The 16,732-nt window shown below is 43.4% G+C and overlaps 1 long non-coding RNA gene across 1 annotated transcript; it reads left to right on the top strand.

Annotated features, from left to right (window-relative positions):
• The first annotated feature begins 3,073 nt into the window (after positions 1-3,073).
• Positions 3,074-10,594, top strand: LOC308356426. The gene is made up of 4 exons (XR_013968082.1): positions 3,074-3,904; positions 4,431-4,539; positions 9,508-9,585; positions 10,178-10,594. It is a non-coding gene; the product is annotated as an uncharacterized lncRNA (long non-coding RNA).
• Positions 10,595-16,732: the final 6,138 nt, after the last annotated feature.

Here is a 16,732-nt window from a genome sequence, read left to right as displayed (position 1 = left end):
CACGCCCCTAATAGGACTGTTTTTTGGAGCAGTTTAGATTGATAGCAAATGAAATGACAAGTGCAGAGTTCCCATATACTCCCTTGTGCCCCCCACCAGGTTCCCCTTTTGTTAATATCTTCATTAGTTGGGGATGTTTGTTAGAGATGATGAGCCCATGTTGACTGTTACTATTAACTAACATCCATATTTTACTTTAGGGTTCACAACTGATGGTGTGACATTCTCTGGGCTTTGACTAAGGTATGATGAGGTATATCCACCATTGTAGTGTCCTATAGACTTGTGTCATTGCCTTCAAATCCCTCATGCCCCACTCTCCATCCCTGCCTTCACCCCCTCGCTCCCCGGCAACCATTTTTTCCCCCGTCTTCATAGTTTTGCTTTTCCAGAATATCATGTAGTTGGAACCATACAATGTGAAGTCCTTTTTTTTTTAATATTTTATGTATTTATTTGTCAGAGAGAGAGAAGGAGAAAAAAACACCTGTCGGGGGAAGGGCAGAGAAAGAGAGAGAGAAGCAGAATCCTGGCTGAGCAGGGGGCCCAATGCAAGGCTCGATCCTAGGACTCTGGGATCATGACCTGAGCCGAAGGGAGACACTTAACCAACTGAGCCACCCAGGTGTCCCCACTGTGAAGTCTCCTTAGGTTGGCTCCTTTCACTTTGCAAAATGCATTTCAGATTTCTCCATGTCTTTTCCTGGCTTGCTAGTTCATTACATTTTATTTCTGAATAATACTCTTTTTGTATGAATCCAGTTTTTATAAACTGTTTTAATCACATCCTTGATTTTTATAAAAGATTTGCACACAAAAAATATGCATAAGTAAACTCCTGTTGAATTAAAAGTAGTAGTCAGATTTATAATACCTCAAATTTTTCATTTCAGAAAATTTCTATCTTGGATTTATTCCTGGGAATATGGATTTTTTTAAAGATTTTATTTATTTATTTGACAGATGGAGATCACCAGTAGGCAGAGAGGCAGACAGAGAGAGAGGAAGGGAAGCAGGCTCCCTGCTGAGCAGAGAGCCCGATGTGGGGCTCGATCCCAGAACCCTGGGATCATGACCTGAGCCGATGGCAGAGGCTTTAATCCACTGACCACCCAGGCGCCCTGAATATGGAATTTTTAATCATGCTTAGGGAATTTTGTCTCTCTGTGCTTTATTCTTCCTGGGAAAATGGTATATGAGGACCAAATACAAATAGTCCCAGCTGAATAATTGCCTTTCTTAAGGAGTTCCTTAGTGACTATACTGTAACTTGACCCTTCCATATAATTTCATGAAGTAAATTGAATTTCGCAATATTAAGTGCTCACTGTGTGTCAGTTACTGAGCAGTCTAGGTTCTGGGGATGAGGAGGATAGGACGTTCTTTGTGTTTACTGTTGACTTTCTTTTCTTTTTTAAGCAAGGTATAATTCACGTACCGTTAAATTTACCTTCTTAAAATTTAAAATTGTGGTAAAATACACATAAAGTAAAATTTACCATCTTTTAAAAAAAGATTTTATTTGTTTATTTGACAGAGAGAGACACAGCGAGAGAGGGAACACAAGCAAGGGGAGTGGGAGAGGGAGAAGCAGGCTTCCCAAGGAGCAGGGAGCCTGGCAGGGGCTCGATCCCAGGATCCTGGGATCACGACCTGAACCGAAGGCAGAAACCCAATGACTGAGCCCCCCGGGCACCCCTCATCTTTCTTTTAATTATTTATTTATTCATTTGAGAGGGGAGGGTGTGGGGAAGGGCAGCGGAGAGTCTTAAGCAGACTATTCCTGGAGCCCAATGTCGGGCTGGATGCCACAGCCCTGAGATCATGACCTAAGCCAAAGCCAAGAGTCAGTTGCTGACTGACTGTTACCATCTTAACCATTTTGAAGTGTACAGCGTCGTCATAGGTACATTCACACTGTGGTGCAACCAACGCCTGGAACTCATCTCGTGAAAAGGAAACTCCCTACCCATTGAACAACTCCCCATTCCCCAGCCCTGCCCCTGGGAACCATCATTTCACTTTCTGTCTCTACGGATCTGACTCCTCTTGCGACCATGTCATGGAATCCTAACATATTTGTCTTTCTGTGACCGGTGGATTTTACTTACATGATGTCCCCAAGGCCCATCCATATCGTAGAGTGTCCGGTCTCCTTCCTGTGGAAGCCTGAACAACACTCACATGTTGTTCATCCATTTGTCTGTCACGGGACACTTGGCTTCCTTTTACCTTCTGGTTTCTGTGAAGTATGCTGCTCTGAACACGGGCGTGTGAATGCCTCTTTGAGACCCTGCTTCCAGTTCTTTGAGCTAGGTGTCCAGAAGTGTCATTGCTGCGTGATACGCTAACTCTGCTTTCAGGGTTTGGGGAGCTCTCCCTGGGGTTTTCCACAGCCGCTGCACCATTTCACATTCCCACCAAGAGTGCCCCGTGGTTCCAATTTCTCCTCATCCTGGTAAAATTGACCCCTTTAAAGCGTACCATCCATTGCTTTTTAGCATGTTCACAAGGATGTGCAGCTGTCACCACTGTCTAATTCCAGAACATTTTCATCCCCCACGAAAGAAATCCATATCCCCTAACCGTCACTCCCCGACCACCTCCCCCAGGTCCCCAGCAGCCACTGGGCTCCATTCCATCTCTATGGATTAGACGGACCCTGCACTGCGTGTGGCCCCTTTCACTCAGCGTCATGGATTTGAGGGTCCTCCACACCCTAGCATGTGGTTGAGGACGTTCTCAAAGTGATTTCCCTCACTTTGGACTGATGATGTGAAATCCTTCCCCTCCAGAGACGGTGCCAGGAGTGCCTGGCGTCACAGTTCTGGGCTCCGTGCACTCAGTGTCTTGCTGGTCTTGCCTTTGTCTTCCAGTCCATGACTTGGTCTTTCGGAAGGAACAGTTCTCTTCCCGTTTCCTACATTCAGGATGAAAACCAGCGAGTCCTTCTGTACGTCTGTGCTCACACTGAGGTCATCTACGATGTCTTCAAGAATACTCAGCACCATCTTCAGATACGCAAGTTTTTGTTGCTTTTTAAGATTTTATTTATTTATTTATTTATTTATTTATTTATTTAAGAGAGCAAGCAAGAGAGAGCAATAGGGAGAAGCAGACGCCCCTGTTCAGCGGGGACCTGACATGGGGCTGGATCCCAGGACCCTGAGATCAAAGACTTAGCTGAAGGCAGACGCTTAACTGACTGAGCCACCCAAGAGCCCCCAGACACATATTTTAATAAGGACCTTCCTTAAGTCAATGCCTAGGTCAAAAACATCACAGAGGGTTTCCCAAAAGCCTAGTCCATACTCAGGGATCCATGCCATGTAGGTGCAGAATTTGCTCTCTAGATGTCCAGAAACACACAAGCCCAGCAAGCAGCCCTTCTTGGAGCTCAGTTGAATGTGCGGCCCTGAGCACAGTGCTGATGGGAGGGAGAGGGGGCAGTTTGTGTCTGCAGAGCGAGGAAGGAGCAGCAGGCAGACGGGCTGAGAAATAGGGACCATGCCAGGCAGCTGTCCAGCCTCCTGCAGAGTCAGGTGGCTGGGGGTGGCCTTGACCACCCATCCATCCGTCCATCCATTTGTTCATTGATTCCACAGGTATTTATCAGAACCTCTTTGTTTCAGATTCTGGGTCTGTAGTCATGAACAAAACAGATCTACCCCCCCCCATGGAGCTTATAGTCTCATAAATACACAACTACGAATTACAAGAAGCACTCCAAAGGAAATGTGGGCTGCTGCAGGAGAGAGATCAGGAGTGAGAGATGGCCCTCCAGTTGGTTGCGCCGGCAAACATACCCTTGGTGCTGAGATCTGACTGACTGAGGAGAATGAACCAACCAGGGGCAGTTTGGGGAGAAGCAGTCCAGACCCAGGGAGCTCCGGTTTGCAGGCTGGTATGACTGACACGGAGTGAGCAAGGGAAGAGGAAGGAGGAAAGAAGTGGGCTACTCCCTGGCAGGGAGCACTAGCATCTTGCTTGTTTCCAGAAGGTTCCCGAGTTACTGGGAAAGGATTGTGGGGGGATGGGAATGAAAGCAGAGAGACCAGCGGAGAGGCTTTTGCTCCAGATCTGCTCAGTGGCCTGAGTGGACACTGTTTAAGGGAGATGAGGCCAGCAGGGCTTCAAGGGGGCTGGAGGTGGGATAGAACCGCAACATTTATTCCCCACCTGGGTTCAGAGTTGGGCACATGCCTAGATCTGTAGGGAGCCCCTGTCCTTGGGGGAGTGTGGCTTACCCTTCGGGGGTTTTGGGGGAGAGAAAATCGGAAAACCACTGGTTATGGAGAAATGCCAGGGAAAGGCCGTAGGAGTGGAATTGTCAGCCCAATGAACCTGGAAGAGGAGCTTAGTTCTCTGTGGGGCTCCAGCCTCTCTGGCCATCCTGAATGTTTCCGAGCATTTTCTCTGCATTTCTGCAGGCCACGCTAATGTGATCTCCTGCCTCTGCATCAGTGAAGACAGGCGGTGGATTGCCATGGCCAACAAAGGGCCCCACTGCCTGATAATCATCTGGGACTCCATCACAGGGTAGGCGTGGCGCAAGCCTCTTTTTCCCTACTCAGTGTAGCGTATCTGCAGCAAAGGGGAAATGCCGGTCTGGGCATGCAGAAGCCAGTGGTGGGATGCCGGGTGAGGGTGAAGCGGCCTGGGGAGGCTGGCCGTCCTGTTGCCTTGAGGCCCGGTCAAGTGACATTACCTCGTGAATTTCCCCAGTTACAATTCTTGGCTCTTTAGGCCTAGAAACTTGGTGTGGTGATGTCCCAGAGTAGATGAGGGAGGTTAACACTAACCCAGCTTGGAGGCCCAGAGAAGTGAAGTGATTTTCCCCATCTACAAAAAAAGAGGCTGATCATACCCACTGTTTTAGTTTCCTTGGGCTGCTCTAAGAAATTACCACACGCTGGGGCACCTGAGGGCTGAACAGGTTAAAGCCTCTGCCTTTGGCTCAGGTCATGACCCCAGAGTCCTGGGATCCAGCCCCGCAATTGGCTCTCTGCTCAGCAGGGATCCTGCTTTCCTCTCTCTCTCTGCCTGCCTCTCTGCCTACTTGTGTGTTCTCTGTCCATCAAATAAATAATTAAAATGTTAAAAAAAATTACCACATGCTGAGGGGCTTAAAATAACAGAAAGTTATTCCCTCACAGTTCACGAGGCTGGAAGTCTGAAATTAGGGTGCCCAAAGGGGTGGTTCCTTCTGGGGCTCTGAGGGAGAACCTGCTCCAGGCCTCTCTCTCAGGTGCTGGTAGTGGCTGGCAGCCCGTGGTGTTCCTTGGCTGGTAGACTAATCACTCTAATCTCTGCCTCTGTCTTCACGTGGCGTTGTCCCCTGTGTGTCTGTTTGTGTCTGCACTTCTCTGAGCTCAGCAGTCATTGGTTTTAGGATCCATCCTAATCCACCCTCATCTGAACTAACACATGGGCAAGGACCCTATTCCCATATAACGCTCACATCCTGAGGCTCTGGGTGGACCTGACTTCTGAGGAGGCCCTCAACACACTGCACTTACCTTACAGGACTGTCAGGAAGCCCAGTAGCGCACAGTACATGGCCCATGATAGATGTTCATGTGCGTTTTCTTTCTTCATTCCTGGTCCTAGAGGCAGAGTGCAGTGCTAGATTAATTGATAAGATTGTGAGGCCCTGGTTGGCTTGTGGGGGTGGTGACATGGGGGTGGATGAGTCCAGTTGGGGACGATTAGGAAGAAGTTGTTTAAAGCTCTAGGGTGTTCTGGAATGTTAGGTTGAACGTTTTAATATACAGGTCCCCCAGATGACTGGTGACCTCCTAGGGCCCTGTTACTTAATCCTGGTCCTCATCTTACTAGACGTCTCAGTGGCATTTGACACTTGTCATTTCCTTGGCTTCTCTAATACCACATCCTCTTGGTTTTCATCTGCGTTCTGAGACTCTGCTTCCTCTGGCCCAAGATGGTGAGGAGGACGCGGCTGGTCCTTTTCTCCAGCCAGGAGGGAACAGACCTGGGGTGGTAACCACACCATCGTCATCTCCCTAACCACCTCATCATTCCTCTTTTCATGGATGAGGAAGCTGCTGGAGAACATTCCACCGGGATGTCCCGGGGACATCTCCTGCTAAAATGTCCCCAAGCCCTGTTGCACCTCCTCCCGGAGGCCTTCTGAATCCGCCTCTGCTGGCCCTGCCCACCCACTCCCGCCTGGCCAGCCTCCTGCTCTGCAGCTTCACTCTGCAACCCAACCTCCAGGATGGCGATTTAGAATACACATAACATGAAATTGACCATCTTCACGTTTTTAGAAAAGATTTCCTTATCATTTATTTAAGAGCAAGAGAGTATGAGTTGGGGAAGGGCAGAGGGAGAGGGAAGGAGAATCCTCAAGCAGACTCCTCGCTGAGTGCAGAGCCCAACATGGGGCTCGATCCCGGGACCCTGAGATCATGACCTGCACCAAAACCAAGAGCCAGCCGCTCTACCAACTGAGACATGCAGGCCCCCCATTGTAAAAAATATATATTTCTTTAATTTAAAGGTTTTATTATCTGCTGGAGGCAGAGGCTTTAACCCACTAAGCCACCCAGGCGCCCCAAAATATGATTTGTAAACGTCTAATTTGGTGGCATTAATTACATTCACAATGTTGTGCGACCACCGGCACTATTTCCGGAACATTTTCATCACCCCAAACAGAAACTCTGTGACAGTGAGCTCCCCATTCTCCTTCCTCTCGACCCCTCATCAACTTTCTGTCTCTATAGGGTTGCCTGTCATCATTTTATGTCCGTGAATCATACGTGGCTTTTTATGTCTGGTTTTTCTCTCAGCATAACGTTTTCAGAGTTCTCCCATGGTGTGGCATCAGTTTTCAAGATTCTATCACATGGATATACTGATTCTGCTTATCTACTCATCTGTTGATCTTTAATAATCTTTTAATTGAAAGCTAACGTCTCCTCTGGCCACCATCTCCAATCTTTGCCCTCTTCCTGGAGGGAGTCCATTTGGTGTGTTTCCTTCCAGAACATTTGCTGTTGTCCTAAATACAGATACATGGACATCAGCGTGTAGCATCGTGTGGTTGTTTTCCACAGCATTTTGAGTGTGACCTTTTCCCAAAGGCAAAATCCGTTTGTGTTACTCCCCTGCTGAACATCCTTCAGAGGCTGCCTCTTGCCGACCCAGCCTGGGATAGAGGGAAAAACGCATCTTGCATCCTAGTCACGGGAACTCGTCCCCCAGCAAGTGGAATTCCCCTTCCGTGTGCCTGGCTGTCCCCTGGGGCTGTCACATGCTTCCAGCTGCAAGTAGTGGGATATCCGACTTACACATGAGGGAAAGTTGTTCTATCTGGTGACAGAGTCCACAGGAGGAAGGGTGGGCCCGTCACGTGTGTCTCTTCTCTGAAACTGTTGCCGATAGATAGCTCCCCTTCCCCAGGTGTGGCTGGCCCCCTAAAAAGGCTTTATTCTTTTCTTTTTTTCTTTTCTTTTCTTTTTTTCTAAGATTTTATTTTTTTATTTGACAAAATAGAGAGCAAAAGTAGGCAGAGAGGCAGGCAGAGAGAGAGGGGGGAAGCAGAGTCCCTGCCGAGTAGGGAGCCTGATGTGGGGCTCAATCCCAGGACACTGGGATCATGAGCAGAGCTGAAGGCTTAAGTGACTGAGCCACCCAGGTGCCCCTCTTTGCTTTTCTCTTGCTTGTAAAGCTGTCTCCCCGACTAGACTAGGGGTGACTCTGGCAGCGATTTTTTTCTTCTTTTTAGCTGCAAAGTAGAGTGTATCTGTGGTTAACAATTCAATATGTCAATACAAGTTTTATGATATAGTAAATGATGACTTTGGGACCCGGAAAAGGTTATTTGGTTTTAGAATTAATATTCACTTTATTAAAGTTATAAACTAAGAACCATAGTTTTTCCTTAAGCTTCTCATTCAACTTAAAAATCTTACTCCTTTTATAAATCTAGCAGATTTTTACAGTTGCCTTTAAGGGTGTTTAGATTAATGTTTGACCCAACTCACAAATTTGAATATTAATTCCTTTTAAACATTTTTAAACTGCACTTAGAAATCGAATATATTTGGTTTTATCTCTAAGTTCTTTAGTAGTCTGATTAAAAGATAAACCCTTCACACATACTTAGGGAATTCTTGTAAACCTAATAAATTAGACCTAACTATGGCAAATCTTAAATTCTCACAAGTATTCTAATATTGTTTATAAACCAGTGTGATTTGAATGGAAGATCACAAGTCTGAACCAATGACGGGCTTTAAATTAGAGTCACAGATTTAATCCATCAGAGGCTCTGATATGTTAAATTCTTTGAAACATCACCCATTCCTAAGCAAAATAAACAGATTCTCTTCCCACCATTATGCTTACAGACCAGGCCCGGCTGACATCACTGGCTCTCTGTTTAATTCTGGAAAGCCACAGGGATAAGATGCTTTTCCCCACTAAGGACATCACGGTGGCATTCACAGCAATGTTAGGACCACCTTCTCTCAAATGATTTTGGGGGCTAGTTCCCAGGGGGATGAAGTCTTCTCCGGTGACAGAGAAACAGCCAGGTCCTCAGCTGGGGCACAGACTTGGTCCCAGCCAGTTGGGGCACTGGAGTGACCTTCGAGGCCTGCCGATATTTCCTATAACAAGGGCTCGGCAATGAAAAACAACGGAGAACCACCAGCCCGTGGTCCTGGATCAGGACGTCCTACCACCCGGCCTTCACTCCCCCGACCCCCGTGCTGCCGCTCACTCACATCACTCACAGCCTTGCTTCTGTTGTGTTTCTCTGGCTCGCTTAGATATTTAAGTATCTCATTTAATTCTGCATGTGACAAAGATTTTCCTGCTTCTTAGGGTTCTACAGTCTTGTCAGGGACACAGTATAGTAGTGAATGAGGGAAGGAAAAGTGAGTCCTTCCTTACCCAGACACGTCTCCAGAGTCACCCTTGTTTAGTTTAGAATCTGTTCCTTTAGACTCTTCTGTGCACAGAAATGTGTGCACTCTCTCAGCTTCTGCACTTTGTGGTTTCCTCACTTGCATAGTTACCACAGGGTTGATTTATGGGAAGGGAGCCGGGCGGTCCATGCTATTCACCGTGTTGGCAGGAATCAGAAACTCTTTCCGGTATTTGGCATCACTCCAAGTTACCTTGTGGCCTTGTCAAATTGAGATATGTGTATGCAGCAGTTTTTGTCCACAAGGACACAGGGTAAAGGTTATTAGTGAATATTGTGCTACTTTTGCTTGTTCCAATTTACAGATGATGAATTATAATAAATAAGACTAAATAAGAAATGGGGACGCAATTGAGACCATTAATTTTAATGCTCAGGGTTTCCATTCTACTCCTATTGCTTACAAAGTGCTGTTGTCTTTTCTGTTTTATATTCCTACTCAGCAATTTAATATAATATAAATATTATTTATTTTTAACGTTTAGCTTAACCAGAGAAAAACAGAAAATTTGTCATAATGTAATATATTTCCATATTTTGTATTTCAGAACCATCTTACTTTTAATCCAACAAATAATCAAGAATTGGTGAGCAACAGTAAAACACAGGCAATATATTATTTGTGGGTAAGTAGAAATATTTTGATTTGTCTTAAATGTAGGGACAAGTATATGTTCATTCCCCAAGTACAGATGTTTTGGTAATGTAACAGTACAGTACCTACTTAGGAAGCAATAAATATGTATTAAAATGTTTTGATTTAATTCTAGCATTGACTTTAGTCTCATTGGAAACTAGTGTATTAAATCAGAAGCAGATAATTTAAATTTCATTTAATTTTTAAAATAATGAGGTGAATATTTATTTGAATGTATTTAACATGTTTAAAAAATACAGGGTTTTTCAAGACCTTGGTTTTTACCCCCTTTTAGAAAGGAATTAGCAAACAGATCAGCAATGTATCTACTGACACAGGGCAGAATCGTGAGATTAAAGAAACATTAAAGTTAAACATAGAATTACCACATGACCCAGCAATTCCTAAATCCAAAAGAATTTAAAACAGGCATTCAGACAAATACAAACATACAAATGTTCATAGCAGCAGTATGATTGTCAGTAACCAAAAGGTAGAAGCAAACCACCTGTCCCTCAGCTAATGAATGCATAAACAAAATGTGGTCCATCCGTACAATGGACTATGATTTGGCCACGCAGAGGAACGAGGCACTGACTCCCACTACGACATGGATGAACCTCGTATACATCATGGTAAAGGAAAGAAGCCATATACAACAAGCCAGGTGCTGTATGAGTCCATCGATGTGAAATGTCCGGAAGAGAAGAGTCCATTGAGACAAAGTACAGAATGGTGGTTGTTGGGCCTGGGGGAGGGGCGTGCATGATAACTTAATGGAGGGGTTCTTCCTTTTGGGGTGATGAAAATGTCCTGAACTAGACAGAGGGAATGGTGCCCAGCATTGTTAGCGTACTAAGTGTCCCTGAATTGTACACTTTAAAATGACTAATGGTTGGAATGCCTGGCTGGTTCCGTCAGTGGAGCACGTGGCTCTTCATCTTGGAGTTGTTTGGTGTAGAGATTACTTCAAAATAAAATCGCTATTTATTTATTTATTTATTAAGAATTTATTTATTTATTTGACAGAGATCACAAGTAGTCACAAGAGGCAGAGGGGGAAGCAGGCTCCTTGCTGAGCAGGGAGCCCGATGTGGGGCTCAAACGCAGGACCCTGGGATCATGACCTGAGCCGAAGGCAGAGGCTTAACCCACTGAGCCACCCAGGCACCCCTCAAAATAAAATCTTTATAATTAATTGAATTTAAATTTTAAAAATATTTAAGGCATAAAATCTTTTAAAAAATAATAAAATGATTAATGGTTAATTTTATGTTATGTGAACTTTACCTCAATTGGAAATGCAAAACAAAAACAAAAACACTGATTCAATCACCAATTTTCAGGGCTAGTTGTTACTTCTGGTTCTTATTGTAGCTTTAATGCCTTAGAAATGTAGCATTCAGATTTTCATTTAGTACCATTTAAGGTCACAATCGTTTGTGGCTTTTTTTTTTTTTTTTTTTTTTTTACGTATTTGCTTTTCTTTCAGAATGCTTTCAGATGTTCCTTGAGGCAGGTTCTCTTATCTGAGGAGGTTGCAAAGCTCTGACCCTGTTTAGATGCATTCCTTTTGATTTTTGTGGTTATAGTAGTTCTTTCTTTTGGAAACCAGGTCTTTTTGTAGTAGTGATTCTTTTTTTTTGTACCCCTCAGTATGAAGAGGGAGATATAGTTGCTCACAGTGCCCCACGTTGAACAGAAAAAGTGAGTATGCTTCCTGCATTTTTATATGTCAGAGTTGTGGAGAGTAAATATGTGTAAGCTTAGTCACTTCGGGCTACTCTTTGTTTGTGTTGATAGTACACCATGGGCAAATCATTTGACATTTTTACTTGGGTCCTTTACCGTATTGAATTGTCAGCTGAAAATAATGGAACCATTGTTCAAAATAAAATATTATGGAAAAGAAATTTGACTACCCTGAGAAAATACCCCCCCAAAAGTGATGGCTTCACTAATATATGTGTGCATATGCCAAAGAATGAAAAGTTATTTCGTAGTGATATAATGAGTTGAACGTGAGTGGCTCATTTTTAGGCTACCGGGTTTTCAGAATAATAAAACATGATCTTAGGTATTTAGATGTTTTAGAGCCAGTATAAAGGTGGTGCGGCAGGTGTTGGAGGAAACAGGTTATCTTGCCTGCCTGCTCACCTGGAGCCATCGTCACATCTGAGGTGGACCTCGGGTCCCGTCTCCTGCCACAATTTCTGCATTTGTCACCCATGTAATCTGCCCTCAGTGAGCACCTTAGGGTGTTTCTTCTGCTTCCTTTCTTTACTCTTGGTAGGATTTATAGAAATTTATTTTTAAGAGGGCATGCAAAAGAAAAAATTGAGATGGATGCATATAAAGATGATTCTGTCCAAACCTCTCTTTCATAAATCAAAATTATCAAACAATAAAGTCAATTCTCATTATGTGTGGCAGTTAAGTTTCACAAAGTCTCTGCAGACCTCAGCGAGTACAAAATCATTGCTCCTAGGAGAAGGACAGGATTAGGTTCCTGCCAGCCTCGGGTCATAACAGTTTCCGGGACAGATAGATACATAACCTTGTCTTATGTGTGTTTTCATTTGAAGACACCGTATTTAATACATAATGTTGATGCATTAGCGCCGACTCACAGCCAGCAGCTCTGAAACACATGCCTGAATGATGTTTGTCTAACTCAGGTATATTCTCTGGAAGGTCCATCACTAGACTGCCTTTCAGTACCGTGTTTGCGTTAGTTTAAACACTGCCCTCACCGACAAAAAGCACCTCAAAAACGTGACCCATGTGGCACTCAGCAGCCCCTGGAAAGACACTTGTTTACAGTTTGAAAGCTGGAATAGAAGGCAGAGCATGTCCTCACTGGACTCAGCTAGGAACGTGTGCACAGGGAGAGTCAGATGTTTGCCACTCCGCATTTGCACGTGTCTGCAAACCATCATGAAAGGGCCACAAGGATTGATTTGGGGGTTATAAATTTTAGCGAGTAGGTGAGTTTGCAAATACACAACCCACAAGCCATGACAATGCCTTGTATGGAAGTAGAGCAGCTCTTAGGAAGAACTTGATGCCTTCCCTTGACCAGTTCTTGTTTTTCTGACCCTCCTGTGTTCAGGGCAGAAGAGGTGAGCCCTAGGGTCTTCTCTGTGTCGTTAGAGAAGGGGGCAGCAAACTTTCTGTATCACGTGACAAATGAAGGCATTTCTTTGATTCATTCATTCGCTGTACATTCACTGTGGGGCTCCACTCACCGCTCTGGGTTCTTTCTACACTTCGTCTCCAGGACGTTGCCTAAGAAAGATGGCTCTCGTGCCTTATTTTATGTAGCACAGATTTCATGAGGTGTCAGGGGCATGTCTGTATACAGTACTTAATTTCTACTGATGGGAAAATAGTTTATGGGAAAAGTTTGTAGTTATAAGACTGGGATAATTATTTTGTGATATCTTACAACTGGAGCACGCTTTTGCACAAGAAAGGCATTAGTTTCTTTTATCAGTCTCTGAAACCTCGGTAAGAGAAATTGAACAGGTATAAACAAGTGGTTAAACACTTTTTCATTTGCTTGAAGCAAACAGTTTACTGAACCCCGTACACAGCCCTTCACTTGCTCCTAGCAAACCTTCAGAGGTTCAGAACGGCCTGCACCATGGCAATTCATGGGGAAGAGATTTCTTAGTGATTGGTTTTTTGATTTTATCTTTTTTCCTACTGTAAATCGGTATAATATTATAAAATATGCCATACTGACAAATGCTTTGTTTTCTATTTATCATCAACGTCATGTGTAATCTGTCTTCTGAAATGCAGACATTCAACAAGCTCATGGGAAAATTTAGCCAGTCAGTCTTTCATTTGAATTGAACACAAATACTTTCCACAACAATGGAAGGGAAGCTGGTTGTCTGGGACATCCACCGCCTACCATAGCCTACCTCCGCCTCTGTGGGCTTTCCTCAAATCAAACCTTGTAAATTGGTTCATTTTCAGAAAGAGGGCATCACTGTGCTCACTATAGTTGATCTGTAATTAACTTAATAAAAAAGCAGCTATCAGTAATTACCAAAGTATATTACAACCCTTTTGGAAGTATACACGTATTTTGTATATGCAGTGAATATTTCTGGAGAAATTCCTTATTAACTGGGAATGTTTGGTGCCTCTGAGGAAAAGATCAGAGAAGCGGGGTCAAGGATGCGGGTGGCTTCACCTCTTCTTATGATCTCATTTGTACTAATTGGTTTGCTTTTTAAAAAATTTTTTATCTTTATGAACATATAATGCATTATTAGCCCCAGGGGTACAGGTCTGTGAATCGCCAGGTTTACACACTTCACAGCACTCACCATAGCACATACCCTCCCCAATGTCTAAAACCCCACCACCCTCTCCCTATCCCCCTCCCCCAGCAACTCTCAGTTTGTTTTTTGAGATTAAGAGTCTCTTATGGTTTGTCTCCCTCCCGATCCCATCTTGTGTCATTTTTTCTTTCCTACCCCCAAACCCCCAACGTTGCATCTCCACTTCCTCATATCAGGTAGATCATATGAGAGTTGTCTTTATCCAACTGATTTATTTCGCTAAGCATAATACAATTTAGTTCCATCCATGTCGTCACAAATTGCAAGAATTCATTTCTTTTGGTGGCTGCATAGTATTCCATTGTATATATATGCCACATCTTCTTTATCCATTCATCTGTTGATGGACATCTAGGTTCTTTCCATAGTTTGGCTATTGTGGACATTGCTGCTTATAAACATTCGCATGCATGTGCCCCTTCAGATCACTACATTTGTATCTTTAGGATATATACCCAGTAGTGCAATTGCTGGGTCATAGGGTAGCTCTATTTTCAACTTTTTGAGAAACCTCCATGCTGTTTTCCAGCGTGGTTGCACCTGCATGCATTCCCACCAACAGTGTAGGAGGGTTCCCCTTTCTCCACATCCTCGCCGGCATCTGTCATTCCCTGACTTGTTAATTTTAGCCATCCTGACTGGTGTGAGGTACTATCTCATTGTGGTTTTGATTTGTATTTCCCTGATGCTGAGTGATGTGGAGCACGTTATCATGTGTCTGCTGGCCATCTGGATGTCTTCTTTGCGGAAATGTCTGTTCATGTGCTCTGCCCATTTCTTGATTGGATTATTTGTTCTTTGGGTGTGGAGTTTGCTAAGCTCTTTATAGATTTTGGATACTAGCCCTTTATCTGATATGTCGTTTGCAAATATCTTCTCCCGTTCTGTCAGTTGTCTTTTGGTTTTGTTAACTGTTTCCTTTGCTGTGCCAAAGCTTTCGATCTTGATGAAGTCCCAATAGTTCATTTTTGCCCTTGCTTCCCTTGCCTTTGGCGATGTTCCTAGGAAGAAGTTGCTGTGGCTTAGGTCGAAGAGGTTGCTACCTGTGTTCTCCTCAAGGATTTTGATGGATTCCTTTCTCACATTGAGGTCCTCCATCCATTTTTAGTCTATTTTCATGTGTTGTATAAGGAAATGGTCTAGTTTCATTTTTCTGCATGTGGCTGTCCAATTTTCCCAACACCATTTGTTGAAGAGGCTGTCTTTTTTCCATTGGACATTCTTTCCTGCTTTGTCCAAGATTAGTTGACCATAGAGTTGAGCGTCTATTTATGGGCTCTCTATTCTGTTCCATTGATCTATGTGTCTGTTTTTGTGCCAGTACCATACTGTCTTGATGATGACAGCTTTGTCACAGAGCTTGAAGTCTCGAATTGTGATGCCCCCAACTTTGGCTTTCTTTTTCAATATTCCTCTGGCTATTCAAGCCTTTCCTGGTTCCATATAAATTTTAGGATTATTTGTTCCATTTCTTTGAAAAAAAATGGATGGGATTTTGATAGGGATTGCATTAAATGTGTAGATTGCTTTAGGTAGCATAGACATTTTCACAATATTTGTTCTTCCAATCCATGAACATGGAACATTTTTCCATTCCTTGTGTCTTCCTCAATTTCTTTCATGAATTCTTTATAGTTTTCTGAGTATAGATCCTTGCCTCTTTGGTTCGGCTTATTCCTAGGTATCTTATGGTTTTGGGTGCAATTATAAATGGGATTGACTCTTTAATTTCTCTTTCTTCTGTCTTGTTGTTGGTGTAAAGAAATGTAACTGATTTCTGTGCATTGATTTTATATCCTGACACTTTACTGAATTCCTGTACAAGTTCTAGCAGATTTGGAGGGAGTCTTTTGGGTTTTCCACATATAGTATCATATCATGTGCAAAGAGTGATAGTTTGAATTCTTCTTTCTGATTTGGATGCCTTTAATTTCTTTTTGTTGTCTGATGGCTGAGGTTAGGACTTCTAGTACTATGTTGAATAGCAGTGGTGATAATGGACATCCCTGCTGTGTTCCTGACCTTAGCGGAAAAGCTTTCAGTTTTTCTCCATCGAGAATGATATTTGCGGTGGGTTTTTCATAGATGGCTTTGATGATATTGAGGTATGTGCCCTCTATCCCTACACTTTGAAGAGTTTGGATCAGGAAGGGATGCTGTACTTTGTCAAATGCTTTTTCAGCATCTATTGAGAGTATCATATGGTTCTTGTTCTTTCTTTTATTAAGGTATTGTATCACATTGATTGATTTGCGGATGTTGAACCGAACTTGCAGCCCTGGAATAAATCCCACTTGGTCATGGTGAATAATCCTTTGAATGTACTGTTGGAGCCTATTGGCTAGTATTTTGGTGAGACTTTTCACATCTGTGTTCAAGGATATTGGTCTGTAATTCTCTTTTTTGATGGAATCCTTGTCTGGTTTGGGGATCAAGTTAATGCTGGCCTCATAAAATGACTTTGGAAGTTTTCCTTCCATTTCTATTTTTATTTTTATTTTTTTTTGGGGGGGAACGGTTTCAGGAGAATAGGAATTAATTCTTCTTTAAATGTTTGGTAGAATTCCCCTGGGAAACTGTCTGGCCCTGGACTCTTGTTTGTTTGGAGATTTTTGATGACTGTTTCAATCTCCTTACTGTTTATGGGTCTGTTCAGGTTTACTATTTCTTCTGGTTTGCTTGTGGTAGTTTATATGTCTCTGGGAATGCATCGATTTCTTCCAGATTGTCAAATTTGCTGGCATAGAGTTGCTCATAATATGTTCTATAATTGTTTGT

This window comes from Martes martes, assembly GCF_963455335.1.
Source record: "Martes martes genome assembly, chromosome: 16".
NCBI classification, from domain to species: Eukaryota; Metazoa; Chordata; class Mammalia; order Carnivora; family Mustelidae; genus Martes; species Martes martes.
The sequence above is the reverse complement of the archived record's forward strand: the minus strand, read 5'-3'. Positions and strand labels throughout refer to the sequence as shown.